General features: G+C 54.4%; 1 pseudogene; it reads right to left on the bottom strand.

The window, feature by feature from the left end:
• Nucleotides 1-1,119: 1,119 nt before the first annotated feature.
• LOC125482381 lies at nt 1,120-1,301 on the bottom strand (annotated as a pseudogene).
• Between the last annotated feature and the right edge of the window lie 6,646 nt (nt 1,302-7,947).

Raw genomic sequence — 7,947 nt, 5'->3', positions numbered from 1 at the left:
AAGAATGTACTTTGTGGACAGGCAATTCTGCATCTTGATGTTAGCATTTTTATTTAACTCTGGCTCATTTCGCTAGATCTGCAAATATCTGTTGGTCTGGCTAATGTGAGAATTGGCTTTCAGAGGAATATGCCACTGACTTGGTCATTCGCAATTGTGTCCCACATCAGAGAATCGGTAATCTGATTAAACTCACAGGCCTTGACTTGAGAAAAATAAAGCAGTCACATGCACACCTGTTTGATTGGTTGCTCTTGCACTCAAATGAAAAACGTGTCTTGTATACGTCATATCCTTTCCTGGCTCACAGTGTTCCCAAAATCTCTCGTTCAATACATCCAAGTCATCGTCATCAAATTCAAAACTAGTGAATACTTCGATAGCTTTATCTTATTTTTTCTGAAATGCCATTTGCAATTAGGTAGTGTTGGCAGGCGATTTTCTTTTACTTCTGATGCCATGTGTGCATATTCGGAGATGGTGTTGGTGGGAAGGTGCGCCATGTACCAGGGATGAGGCGATAACATTCAGAGCAAGTGCTGAACATGCAGAAAAGGAGAGATTAACAGTTACCTTGGAATAAGCATATTTGGAGAAAGTTGGGTGAAAGTACTGAGAGAAAGCACTTTGGCGGCATGGTGGCTCAGTGGTTAGCACTGCTGCCTCACAGTGCCAGGACCCGGGTTCGATTCCAGCCTTGGACGACTGCCTGAGTGGAGTTTGCACATTCTCCCCGCGTCTGCGTGGGTTTCCTCTGGGTGCTCTGGTTTCCTCCCACAGTCCAAAGATGTGCAGGTTAGGTGGATTGGCCATGCTAAATTGCCTGTCGTGTTCAGGGAGGGGTAGATTAGGTGGGTTATAGGTCTGGCTGGGATGCTCTGAGGTTCGCTGTGGACTTGTTGGGCCGAAGGGCCTGTTTCCACACTGTAGGGATTCTATGATATGGTTCCAGAGCGTTGAGCAGATGCTGGAGAATCTGAGATAACAAGGTGTGGAGCTGGATGAATACAGCAGGCCAAACAGCATCAGAGGAGCAGGAAGGCTGACGTTTCAGGCCTGGACCCTTCTTCAGAAATGGTTCTTCAAGTTTTGATCAGGCTGTTTTTAAAATTGGTTAAATGAGACTGCACCATTCTTGGAAACACTGCAATACCAGGACGATGCATGGAGTGGATGAAGCAAGCTCCTATTCCAACTCCCTGCTCCAAAAATCAGTTTAATATATGGTCCTTAAGTAAAGGACATATCAGATATTAAAGCTGATAAGAACAGAATTTTTTTTTTTTTATTTAAAAAAATATACTTTATTCATAGAAAATACAAAAACAATAAACACACTTTCACCTACCCGGTCATCCAAGCCGTCCCGGATTACCCTGGGGGTACGTACACCAACTACAGGGAAAAAACAAAGGGAAGAAAAAGAAAAAACTCCGGTGGTCATCACTACCGTAGTCATAGTTGGCCCCCTGACCAGTTGGAGGAGGCGCCAGCTGGGCCCAGTTTCTGAACAGGGCCCTAATACGGTATGGCCGAGGGGTCTTACACGGTGGTCTTTCCCCACCGCGCCTTGGCAGCGGCTGCCCCAAGCTTTAGTGCATCCCTCAACACGTAGTCCTGAACCTTGGAGTGCGCCAGTCTGCAACACTCGGTCGGGGTCAGTTCTTTCAACTGGAAGACCAGCAAGTTGCGGGCAGACCAGAGAGCGTCTTTCACCGCATTGATGGTCCTCCAGGCGCAGTTGATGTTGGTCTCGGTGTGCGTCCCGGGAAACAGCCCGTAGAGCACGGAGTCCCGTGTCACGGAGCTGCTCGGGACGAACCTCGACACAAACCACTGCATTCCCCTCCAGACCTCCTGCGCATAGGTGCACTCCAGAAGGAGGTGATAGACTGTCTCGTCACCCCCGCAGCCACCTCAAGGGCAGCGTGCAGTGGCGCAGAGAGCCCGGGCGTGCATGAATGATCTCACCGGCAGAGCCCCTCTCACCACCAGCCAAGCAATGTCCTGGTGCTTGTTAGAAAGCTCTGGCGATGAGGCATTCTGCCAAACGACTTTGGCAGTCTGCGAGGGGAACCACCCGACAGGATCCACCCTCTCCTTTTCCCGAAGGGTCTCAAGGATGCTACATGCTGACCACTGCCTGACGGCCTTGTGGTCAAAGGTGTTTCCCTTCAAAAATTTCTCCACGAAGGACAGGTGGTACGGGACGGTCCAACTACTTGGAGCGTTCCGCGGCAGCGAGGCCAAGCCCATCCTTCGCAACACCAGGGACAGGTAGAACCTCAGTAGGTAGTGACACCTAGTGTTTGCGTACCGAGGATCTACGCACAGCTTGATGCAGCCGCACACAAAGGTAGCCATCAGGGCGAGGGTGGCGTTCGGCACGTCCTTCCCCCCGTTTTCCAGGTCCTTGTACATGGTGTCTCTGCGGACCCGGTCCATCCTCGACCCCCAAATGAAGTGGAAGATGGCCCGGGTAACCACAGCGGCGCAAGTCCGGGGGATAGGCCAGGCCTGCGCCACGTACAACAGTACCGAAAGCCCCTCACACCTGACGACCAGGTTTTTACCCGCAATGGAGAGAGACCGGTGCACCCACCTGCCCAGCTTCTGCCGCAGCTTCGAGATGCGCTCCTCCCAAGTTTTAGTGCACGCCCCAGCTCCTCCAAACCAGACACCCAGCACCTTCAGGTAGTCTGTCCTGATGGTGAAGGGGATGAAGGAGCAGTCGTCCCAGTTGCCAAAGAACATGGCCTCGCTCTTACCCCTGTTGACTTTGGCACCCGAGGCCAGTTCGAACTGGCCGCAGATGTCCAACAGCCTACTCACCGACCGGCGATCGGTGCAGAAGACGGCGACGTCGTCCATGTACAGGGAGGTCTTGACCTGCAGGCCTCCGCTGCCTGGGATCGTCACCCCCTTCAGGCTCACGTCCTTCCTGATGGACGCGGCGAAGGGCTCCATACAACACACGAATAAGGCAGGAGAGAGTGGGCAGCCCTGCCTGACTCCAGATCTGACAGGGAAACTGTCGGATTCCCACCCGTTGATCGAGACTGCACTAACAATGTTGGTGTAGAGCAGTCGGATCCAATTGCAGATCCCCTCCCCAAACCCCAATTTGGAGAGGACGTCCCTCATGTATACATGAGAGACCCTGTCAAAGGCCTTCTCCTGGTCCAGGCTGACGAGGCAGGCGTCCACCCTCCTGTCCTGCACGTAGGCGATCGTATCCCTGACGAGCGCGAGGCTCTCAGCGATCTTCCTGCCCGGCACAGCACAGGTTTGGTCAGGGTGAATCACCGACTCCAGAACAGACCTGACCCGGTTGGCTACGACCTTGGCCAGGATCTTGTAGTCCACATTCAGCAACGAAATAGGTCGCCAATTCTTAATTTCTTCCCTCTCCCCCTTCCGCTTGTAAATGAGGGTAATGATGCCCTTCCTCATGGACTTGCACATTTCCCCTGCCCGAAGCGCACTGTCGTACACCTCCAGCAGGTCCTGGCCAACCAAATCCCACAGAGCGGAATACAACTCCACCGGTAGGCCATCGCTCCCGGGAGTCTTGTTCCTCTCAAAGGACCTGAGGGCTCTGGTAAGCTCGTCCAGGGATAGCGGCCGGTCCAGCCCCTCCCGCGTGCCGTCGTCTAAGACCTCCGTGATAGACGACAGGAACGACTCGGAGGCCGTCCTGTCCATGGGCTTCGCGTCGTAGAGTCCGGCATAAAAGGATCTGCTGATCCTCAAAACGTCGGACCGAGACGACGTTACCGAGCCATCGTCTTCCTTCAACCTGCTAAGCACAGAGTTCTCTTTGTGCACCTTCTGAAAGAAGAAACGCGAGCACGTCTCGTCCTGCTCCACGGAGCGGACTCTGGACCGGAAAATTATCCTGGAGGCCTGCGCGGCGAAGAGCGAGGCTTGCTGACCCTTCACCTCGCGGAGATCCTCCGTGACATCAACCCCCATCGACTGCAGAAGGAGCAGGTTCTGCATCCTTTTCTGGAGCCGCGACAGCTTTCCCCGCCTCTCTCTCGCCTTCCGAACACCCTTGAGGACAAAGAACCTCTTGATGTTTCCTTTGACCGTCTCCCACCAGTCACCCGGAGACTCAAAGAGGGGTTTCACGGTTCTCCAACCGGCATACTCCCTCTTGAGCTCCTCGATGTTCTCTGGGGTCAACAGAGTCGTATTGAGCTTCCACGTTCCCTTGCCGGCCTGCTGGTCGTCCTGTAGGTGACAGTCGGCCAGCAGGAGGCAGTGGTCAGAGAAGAACACCGGCTCGACGCCGGTGGACCTGACCGAGAACGCTCGGGACACAAACAGGAAATCTATCCTTGAGCGGATAGACCCGTCCGGCCGCGACCAGGTGTATCTCCGCTGCGCTCCATCTGCAGGGGTGCTGAAGACGTCGAGCAGTTTGGCGTCCTTCACCGTGTCTATCAGTAATCTGGACGTGACATCCAGTTTACTACCCCCAGCCGCTATCCCCGCGCCGGATCTTCCATCTGCATCTATGATGCAGTTGAAGTCTCCGGCCAGGATGACCGGTCTGGACGTAACCAGCAGGGGTGGAAGCCGCTGCAGGACGGCCAACCGCTCACTCCATACCGCTGGGGCGTACACATTGATCAGCCTCAGGGGAGCGTTCTTATAGGTGACATCCGCCAGCAGGAGGCGCCCCCCCACCACCTCCTGAACTTGGGAGATGGTGAAGTTGCTTCCCCGCAGCAGAATAGCCAGGCCAGAGGAGCGACAGTCGTTACCCCCCGACCAAATCGAAGGCCCACGGGTCCAGGCGCCCGACCATTTCCCGTACCTGCTGAGGTGCGGTATCCCGCACTCCTGCAGGAACAGGAGATCCGCCTTGATGTCGGTCAGGTAGGCCAACGTGGACACACATCGCCCGGTAGTTTTGACACTCCGGACGTTAATGCTCGCAATCCGTACCCCCATTGAGAGTAGTTACCGCGGTGCCCTCCCCGGGTCCATGTACCCCAAGGTCCAGCCCATGTGCCAGTCCCTGTATCCCCATAGTGCGGGCAAGCTGTTGGACACTCCCGGGGCTAAGGAAACCGTCTGTGCCGCATTCTGGGTCGCTGTCTCTGTCCGGCGTCGCTGGAGCAGGGACAGAGGCAAGAACATCCGGCTCTGGGTCAGGCTGGGGGAGTGCTGTTTCTTGCTCCCCTCTTGAAGCTCCACTACTCCCAGCCGTCCGGGGCTCTGGCGCGGGGGGACCCGCCAGGGCCCCAGCAGCGGGTGGCGGGGTGCTGGCAGGAGCCTCTGGATGACCACTGTCACCGGGCAGTGGGGCGCTGCTTTCCTTCTCCCCGGCGACTTTCATCCTCTGCTTTGGGTGGCCTGCCTCTGAGTCCCCTTCGTCGGAGGAGCTCTTGTAGCCCCCCTGCAGCTGCCTCTTCCCGCTTGGCGGTTGCGGTGCGGCGGCCCGCCGGCGTGTTTTTCTCTTTGCCTTTTTTACCGTCGTCCACTCCCCTGGGTCGCCCGTCGCCTCCTCCTCCATAGACTCAGGGGGTTGGGGAGTCTGCAGGGCTGACCCACCGGCCTTCAGTCCCTCCTGCGGGGCTTGGACCTCCTGCGCGCTTGGGGGGTCCGTATCCTTGCAGGGATCTGGTGTCTCCCTCTCGTCTGGGGGGGTTTGCCCTGCATTGCCCCTGCTCGTGACCTGGGCATAGGTGGTCCCCCGCCGTGGGCAAGCCTTGTAAAGGTGGCCCATCTCCCCACAAAGGTTGCAGCTCTTCTCTTTTGGGCAATCCTTTGCGAGGTGCCCCTCCTCCCTGCAGTTCCTGCACAGGGTTGCCTTACAGTCCGCTGCCATGTGCCCTGACCGCCCACAGGTGTGGCAGACTTTGGGCTGCCCAGCGTAGCTCAGGTAGCCCCTGCTCCCGCCGATTGCGAAGCTGGATGGTGGATGGAGGATGTTGCCCCCCTCGCCTGTCCGGAGCGTCACCTTGACCTGCCTCTTACTGGTCCATATCCCGAAGGGGTCCATAACGTCATTACAGTCCCCTTCCACCTTCACGTACCTTCCGAGGAAGGTCAGAACATCGGCCGCTGGCACATGCGGATTATACATGTGGACCGTAAGCATACGACTCCTCTGCACTGGCAGCACAAACAACGGGACGGCGGTCAGGACAGAGAGGGGACCCTCACCTCCTTTCTCCTCAAATACCTTCAGGAGGCGCTCGCACAACTTCGCACTCCTGAAGGTCACGTCGAAAAATCCACCACCGGGGAAGTCCTGCAGGCAGTAGATGTCCGCCGCGACGAAACCACAGCAGTCCAGCAGGACCCTCTTCACAAAGAAGGTGCGGTCCACCAGCACTCCTTCATCCACCTTCTTAACCATCACACGTACGGTATTTCGGACCCCCTGTCCCGGGGCACGAGCGCTCACTGTCGCCATTGCTGCAGGTCGGCTGCTCCCCTGAATCAGCGTTAGGCCGAAGCCAGCATGCAGATCCACCAATTGCAGGGGTACACAGCCAACCCGACGTCCTCCTTCCACTCCCGAATCGGTCGCTCTATCCTCTTCTCGGTCCACGTTGATAAGAACAGGAACTACACTTGGTCTGAGCCAAAGAGGCCGAGAAGCGATACTATTATAATGCTGGACTACCTTAGGTCCCAGTTACTTTCCATATTTTCCGTCAGCCTGACTGTGTGCAAAGACTTGTAAAGCACTGCTGACAGTTTTTACTGTTGTTCTAGTACTCCCGGGCTTCCTAACCAGGGCAAACAGTCAGTTTACACCAGTGCTTTTTCATCATCTTTTCTGTAAAACTGCTTCGTCGTGAATGTAGATCGTTGGAAATGTATCAATCAGATGAGGTAGGGCGGAGCATACGTCACTAACAAGCCTCGTCAACCAGTTCCGCGACTAGCGGAGGGTCAGTGAGATTGCAGCAACAATCCGTACAGAACTGCACACTCAGAGAATGACCCAGCACAGAGGAAGGTACTTCAGCCTGTCATTGTCTGCATCAGCTGTCTGTACAGGCAACTTCACCAGTCCCACCCGCCATGCTTTTCCCGATGCCCTGTAAATCTCTCGTCATTCAACTCTCTCCTGAGGGCCACGAATGATTCTGCTTCCAGCGCCCTCTCAGGCAGTGCACAGCCGGCAGTAACCACACGCTGAAGATGGTGGGTCTACCTCCCTCGATAAATGTGACTCTTCGTTACAAAAAAGGCGAATCACCACCCCCGCCCCCCCAAACCCATCCCACCCCGTCTATTTCTTTGGAATGTGCAACTGCCTGCAGTGTCAATGTGCCTGCATTTGCTAAAAGTGTCTGATTTTGTGCTGTTCCATTCCGTGATCTAAACAAACTGAACTGTCAGCAATGCAAAAAAAAAAAATTCCTGCCTCTCCCCAAATCAAATCAAAGCAAATACTTGAAACAAATTCTAATTCTGATCGAGTAATGTCACTGTCAGGAAGTACTGGGTCACAATTATGAACAGAATTTCTTAGACTAATCCGTCTGTCCTGGAATGTATGAAATCTGATCCCCAAACCACTCCAACATCCCCAACACCACTCCCCTCCCTTCATGGAAATGAACAGCATGATGGTGGATATTAAGTTCAGTACATTGAATAAGTCACGAATGGTTTAGCTTTGACTCCAAACATTCCAATTATAATCTGTAATTTAGAATTGCAAATTAAGATTCAAGAGCCGTAGAAATGTAAAGGATGGAAACAGACTGATTGCTGCAACTCGTTTATTCGAACCAGATATCCTAAATTATTTTAGTCCCATTTGCCAGCATTTGGCCCATATCCCTCTATACCCTTTCTATTCATTTACCAATCCTGATGCCTTTTAAGAGTTGCGATTGTACCACCTCCTCCATACATGCAGCATTATTCTCTACATGTAAAACTGCCCCTCAGGTCCCTTTTAAGTCTTTC

Source organism: Rhincodon typus, unplaced genomic scaffold (genome assembly GCF_021869965.1).
Source record: "Rhincodon typus isolate 14 unplaced genomic scaffold, sRhiTyp1.1 hic_rhity00009573, whole genome shotgun sequence".
Classification (NCBI taxonomy): Eukaryota; Metazoa; Chordata; class Chondrichthyes; order Orectolobiformes; family Rhincodontidae; genus Rhincodon; species Rhincodon typus.
The sequence above is the reverse complement of the archived record's forward strand: the minus strand, read 5'-3'. Positions and strand labels throughout refer to the sequence as shown.